The following is a 7,556-nucleotide window of genomic DNA, read 5'->3' on the forward strand; positions in this document are numbered from 1 at the left end:
AAATTTGTGCATTTTCCATTGGCAAGTGCTGAACATGCAAAGATTAATTTTGGTATATGTCATAGGATACATGTAACGCTACATCTAATTTGTATTATCTCTGTTAGTGTAAAAAAGGAATGTGTTGACAGTAAAGTATACAAGCAACATTTATGATGAATTTGTAGTTTTTTAGCTCGATCTGTTTGCTTAAAATAATGTCATGATGTTCCAGTATATATATGTGAAAATTTCTATTTCTTCCAAAATATTTAGTAAGCTAATTTTTTGACAATATTTAGGACAAATAGGCATTGTGTCATGTGACTGGCTGTACGGTTTCGTGCTCTAAACGTAGACAGGTTTGTGCCAGTTAGGATCAGATGTTCTTTAAATCTTGTTTTCAGCTTACGTCGCCGGCCGCTGTGGTCCAGCGGTTCTAGGCTGTTCAGTCTGGAACCACGCGGCTGCTACAGTCGCAGGTTCAAATCCTGCCTCGGGTATGGATGTCTGTGAAGTCTCTAGGTTAGTTAGGTTTAAGTAGTTCTAAGTCTAGGGGACTGATAACCTCAGATGTTAAGTACCATAGAGCTTAGAGCAATTTAAACCATTTCTTTTCATTTGACGTCCAGTTTGTCCTCTGTCAATTTTCTCACAGCAGTCGCATTTTTAACTTATAAACCTGAACGCCCACATTTAAAGGACTGCTCTATATTGCAACGAATTTGTGATCATTATGTGTTCTGTGTTTCGAATCCTGTTTCTAGGTTGCTTTTCTGAAGTGCAAGTGTCATTTTATATGAAATTTTTCCCCAGTATGGTATGACAATGAATTGTGTGTTTGCTATAATTTGCAGTAATGCAGTCTTCTATTTTATTTTTCATTTGTTCTGGTATAAGTTTTATCGACTAAGGTAGGGATGTAACCATTACTTTTTGCATTTTTTAGTCTCTCTAATTAAAATGTTACATTTTCTTTAGTCAATGAATACATTATTAGTCCCTCTATACAAATTCAAGATATGCTTCTTTGTGTGCTTTTAGATGATAAGAGCTGCTATATATTACACAGTCTGTTCTTGTTCGCTTTTCGAAGATGCTGAATTTGTGCAGTTCCATTTCTTATGATTCTGAGGTCATGAAAATTTATTTTATTATCGTATTCGTGTTTTATTATGAATGTGGTGCTTTTATGCAGGCCATTCCATTGTGTGTGGAAGAAGCCTATTTAGTTTTTAGTTACTTAAAATAAAATTTATGTATCATCTACATATCTGCTGTGGTACTGAATTTTATTACACCATTCTGTATTGTGTACAAGCAATTTTTCTCGATACGGTGAAGAGAAACATTAGCTAGTGAACCAGTATGGCAATTTACCATTCCTAAACCACTTTCTTGTCTATATAGTTGCTTGTTGAGATTAAAATAGTAATGGGAGAGTGTCATGTCAATTAAATAAGTTCTTCTATTTCAAGGAGCACGCTTTACAATATGGTTAGAAATCAGTTCGATAATTTCAATAGTTCCATTAAATGCTACATTCCTAGACAGGTTTTATCTAAGGAAATAAATTTTGCATTTTCTGTGATGAGAACATCTTGAATTTTTTGTACCAGGTCGCTTGAATTTTTACTTGCACTGATTGTCATGCACTTAGTTCCAAGTCAGGATATAATTTAAGTTTTTGCTAAGTCGGTATGCTGTACTGCCTATATAATTAACTATAGGTCTGACAGGTGTGTTTGACTTATGAATTTTTGATTGGCATCATAATTTGGGTGCAGATAGATTCATGGGGCAGTATACTTTTTCTCTTTTATCACGTAAAAAATTAGTTTTATTCATTAGCGTAAAACGTCTTTTTCAAACTCACACATCATGAAAGCCGTCTTTCCGGTGTTAATGCCAAAATATACTTTCAGTCAGAGATACTGGTCGAATTAAATAGTGAAGACGATCTTAATGTTACATCCCCAAACTGAAATATTGCTGGAGGTTTCTATAATGCATGATTATCTTTGTTTATCGCCCAGTTTCGCCATCCGTTTGGGAAAGGAACTGTCAAATGGCTCTGAGCACTATGGGACTTAACATCTGTGGTCATCAGTCCCCTAGAACTTAGAACTACTTAAACCTAACTAACCTAAAGACATCACACACATCCATGCCTGAGGCAGGATTCGAGCCTGCGACCGTATCGGTCACGCGGTTCCAGACTGAAGCACCTAGCACCGCACGGCCACACCGGCCGGCAAAGGAGCTGTCCCATGGAACTAGGTGCTCCGGGCATAGTTACAAATCGCTGTGTGCATCATACAGATTACTAGCATACGTATGTCGTGTCCACATCTGTTACATATCCTGCACCAGAGCCTGCATCCTCATCTTTGAATTTACCTAATCTGGAGATTTATTGACCAGAAAGCCATTGAAATATCGTAACTGTCAGAGCAGGTTGCATGACTTTCCCTCGTAAATTATTTAAATCCAGGTAAAAGATATAACTCAAATCGTTTAATGTGTTGAACTTCTCACCCATCTGTAGGTTATTTGTCTTGGCTTGCCTATGGACACATTGGCAAAGTGACTTCCAAATCCTGTGCATGAAAACAGCAACATGTCAACTCTAGGCAAAATTTCAATCCTTACACGTCGTTTTGAGCATAGTATCCCACGAATACCCTGGTGCGCTGTGGTAGAATCACGATTCAGAGTGTAAGTGGCCACTCCTCTTAAATCAAAGATGTTGAATTCTGCCACACATTCACAGCATGTCCATATTCTGCATCTGTTAGAACGTGTCCCATATTTCACATCTGTTAGAACATGGCCTGTAAGATTCCTTCCAAACGAAGTTATGTGGAGTAATGTGGCTTAGCAAAATGTCTCCATCGAAATGCCTTACTCTTCACTAGCTCAAACTTAGCACCAACTGGATGTGCGTCTTAAGTGAGGTGCATGTCTTCCTGATGCATGGTTTCAGAAAGTTTCTGAGGTGATGCATGCATAAAACGTGTAGTCAAGGGAGCACTACGTAATGTCTTTTGTAATTCGACTGGAAAGTTAAATGTAATTTTCAGCGCTCTCTGCAAGGGCATTAACCTGATAATTGCGCAAACCGACATCAGCCAAGTGCTCCACAAGGAAATGAGCTCCACACATGCTCAAATTGTGAGAAAATATGGATATTTGTCATGGCAGTTAGCAGTTCAGATTGCCTACACTCTGTTCTGCGCCACAGAACTTCCTCATTAGATAACAGTGATCTCTGTGTGGAGTTTCTGCTTTTCTGTCTAATGGCAGTCTACAAATACCGCAGTTATCTGCATTTTGTATACTTCGTCTTCTTCTTGGTATTGGATCATTAGATTGTTTTTGTGATAAATCACATCAGCATCTCTTACAAGTCCGTCAAGTTCAGACAGCAGTTAACTTGATTTTTCCAAATGAATATTTTAAAACGATTACGACTCGAACAATGTGTGCTTACAGCATAATGCGCTGCTATATATGGTACATGTCATTATATGAAGATGGTATGTGAGACAGAGTAGTCACCTTCACTGCCCTGTAAAACCATTATCTCCTAATGCAAAATTCCGACAGTCAGCAACTGCAATTAATCACACCATCCACTTCATATCTAGTGCAAAATTTAGGCCCAGGTCTGAGATCACTGAATTTGCTACTCTGAAAGTTGGGAAAGGCTGATTTTCTACTAGCTAACTTAACTTATTTGTTGCTCCTTTTATCTTCAGCCCAGTGAATAGCATCTGAACTAACAGACTGTGCGCCATTATGCAATCAAAAACATTTCTGATACACCACAAATCTGACTACCTGTATCAAGTAAAGACTGCTTAAAAATCTATTTTTTACATTCATCAGTGCTTGTATACCCCAAACTTCTCTTCCTCTAACAAATCTTTCTTCAGAATTGTCTTTGTAACTAAATAACCATCAAAAATTTTATTAAATAATTGACCAAAAAATATTCTGTCTGACATTTGCAGAACAGCTCCCTCAAAAATTAGATGTTATTGACTTCCCAATTACGTAAACACGGCTGTTGGCACGGCAAACAAACCCTTTCCATCCATTCAGACGGTGAGTATTTCTATTTTTATAAAACCAGCCACTCTTCTCTACGGTATCACATGCTTCCTGCAACAAAACTACATCTTAGTCTCGATTACACTTATATTTTTCAGCATTATCAATCTTGTGTGCTATATATTCTTTACCATTTTATATTAATGTACTCATATTTGATCTAAATCCCCTTGGTTTCAAAGTATCTTCTTCGTTTTTCCCAACTGTTGCATCTAATTTCACTACCAGAAAGACTTCTGTGTCCATCAATGTTTTCTACATTATAAAAAAATCAGAAACCTGAATAACTACCAACTTTCCATCAACAACTTCATTCCCATCTACTTAACAGGTACCACAAATAAAATCATCAGCAACAGTAGAGTAAAAATGAGCATTAGACTTAAAAAGAAGTATTTTTTCCTTGTGAAATCACATAATTTTGATCTACATGCGCATTAATCACTGCTACCTTCACTCTCCCACATACATTCAAATTTTTTTGCTCCTGCAGATATTCATCTTTACCAAGCTCTAACGCGGAGCGTTCATCTCCTGACTTCCTAGCTATCCTCTTGGTCTTACCCCTTACCTAGCCATTCAACCTTATGCGTGCACTTGGGTTATTTTCTATCTCTGACTTCAACTTGCTCTCAATGTCAGTTACTGCCTTAACAAAGTATTTTCAAATGAGTGGATATTTTGTTAAGCTTTTTAATTTCATCTAATATGGCTATCATTTAATCTACCTATCTTTTGGAGTAGGAGCACTGCCCTGCCACTATTGCCTCGTAGTCGACATTACCCGATGGTTCCCACTTCCTGGTGTGGACTGCTCTCATTTCTCAGTGGCTTGCGATGTTGCTTCTTAGGTAATTCAGACCTCAAAAATACCCTCCCGAATTTCTTTCCATCTGCTTACTCTTCCGACATTGGTCATTAAATATTCTTGACTTTGTGCTTGCTTGCCATTTCGTTAGATAGATCTCAGACAAACCATATATTATGATGTTATCAAACAGTTTTAAGAATAAATACTGTTGCTGTTGTGGTCTTCAGTCCAGAGACTGGTTTGATGCAGCTCTCCATGCTATTCTACCCTGTGCAAGCTTCATCATCTCCAAGTACCTATTACAGCCTATATCCTTCTGAATCTACTAAGTGTACTTATCTCTCTTCGATATTTACCCTCCAGGCTTCCTTCAAAATTCTAAATTGGTGATCCCTTGATGCCTCAGAATATGTCCTACCAACTGATCCCTTCTTCTAGTCAAGTTGTGCCACAAATTCCTCTTCTTCCCAATTTCATCCAGCATCACCTCATTAGTTACGTGATATACCCTTCTAATCTTCAGCATTCTTCCGTAAAACCACATTTAGAAAGCTCATATTCTCTTCTTGTCTAAACTATTTATCGTCCATGTTTCACTTCCATACTTGGCTACACTCCATACAAATACTTTCAGAAAAGAATTCCTGACACTTAAATCTATGCCCGGTGTTAACAAATTTCTCTTCTTCAGGAAAGCTTTCCTTGCCATTGCCAGTCTAGATTTTATATCCTCTCTACTTCGACCATCATCAGTTATTTTGTTCCCCAAATAACAAAACTTATCTACTACTTTAACTGTCTCATTTCCTAATCTAATTCCGTCAGCATCACCTGATTTAATTTGACTACATTCAATTGTCCTCGCTTTGCTTTTGTTGATATTCATCTTATGTCCTCCTTTCAAGACACTGTTCATTCCATTCAACTGCTCTTCCAGGTCCTTTGCTTTATTACAATGTCATCGGCAAACCTGAAAGTTTTTATTTCTTCTCCATGCATTTTAATTGCTACTCAGAATTTTTCTTTTGTTTCCTTTACTGCTTGCTGAATATACAGATTACATAACATCGAGGATGTCTCACTCCCTTTCCAACCACTGCTTCCCTTTCATGCCCCTCGACTCTTATAACTGCCATATGGTTTTGGTGCAAATTGTAAATACTCTTTCGCTCCCTGTATTTGACTCTGCCACCTTCAGAATTTGAAAGAGAGTATTGCAGTCCACATTGTCAAAAGCTTTCTCTAAGTCTACAAATGCTAGAAACTTGCGTTTCCTTAATCTATTTTCCAAGATAAGTCGTAGGGTCAGTATTGTATCACGTGTTCCAATATTTCTAAGCAATCCAAACCAATCTTCCCCGAGGTCGACTTATATCAGTTTTTCTTTCGTCTGCATAGAATTCGTGAAACTATTTTGCAGCCCTGATGTATTAAACTGGTAGTTCGGTAATTTTCATACCTGTCAACACCTGGTTTCTTTGGATTGCAATTATTATATTCTTCTTGAAGTCTGAGGTTGTTTCACCTGTCTCATACATCTTGCTCACCAGATGTCATAGTTTTTTCAGGGCTGGCTCTCCCGTGGCTATCAATAGATCTAATACAATGTTGTATACTCCCAGGGCTTTCTTTCGACTTTTCCACCAGTACTCTGTCAAATTCTTCACGCAGTATCATATCTCCCATTTCATGTTCATCTACGTCCACTTCCATTTCCATAATATTGCCCACAAGTACATCACCCTTGTATAGACCCTCTATACACTCCTTCCAACTTTCTGCCTTCCCTTCTTTGCTTGGAGCTGGATTTCCAGCACTTAATACTCATACAAGTTGTTCTCTTTTCTCCAAAGCTCTCTTTAATTTTCCTGTAGGCAGTACCTATCTTACCTCTAGCGAGATAAGCCTCTACATCCATACATTTGTCCTCTAGCCATCCCTGCTTAGACATTTTGCACTTCCTGTCGATCTCATTTTTGAGACGTTTGTATTCCTTTTTGCCTGCTTCATTTACTGCATTTTTATATTTTCTCCTTTCATCTATTATATTCAATATCTCTTCTGTTACCCAAGGATTTCTACTAGCCCTCGTGTTTTTAACTACTTGATCTTTGCTGCTTTCACTATTTCATCTCTCAAAGCTACCAGTTCTTCTTCTACTGTGTTTCTTTCCCACATTCTTATCAATCGCTCCCTAATGCTTTCTCTGAAACTCTCTACAATTATGACGACTCATAAGCGTCCGACTGAAAAGCTCCACAGTCAATCTTTCCCTTACTACAAACACTTAACAGTACCTTCTAAGTCCACTCGTGGACATTACCAGAGCGCTAATTACTGGTTACAACTATAGATAACAGTTTAACACGCTGGGGACCGACTTAGGATTCTTAATAAGACAAGCAATGATTCGGCCCCTCACTTGGATCCACCTTCGATCCAAAACAGTCATTTACTTTAAAGCAGATAAATAGATGACTGATGTCAACGTTCTGCTCCCAAGCAGCGCTCTAACTGGAGACTGCAGTACCGAAGCAAAGGTTACACCACTCACAAGGCTGATATACGCATCACCAACGTGCACCTTTCTAGAATTCTTATGTTCACCTCATACACCAAGCTTGCCGTAATTCTTCTTGGGAATCCAATG

This window comes from Schistocerca gregaria, chromosome 7 (genome assembly GCF_023897955.1).
Source record: "Schistocerca gregaria isolate iqSchGreg1 chromosome 7, iqSchGreg1.2, whole genome shotgun sequence".
In the NCBI taxonomy this organism is placed as follows: domain Eukaryota; kingdom Metazoa; phylum Arthropoda; class Insecta; order Orthoptera; family Acrididae; genus Schistocerca; species Schistocerca gregaria.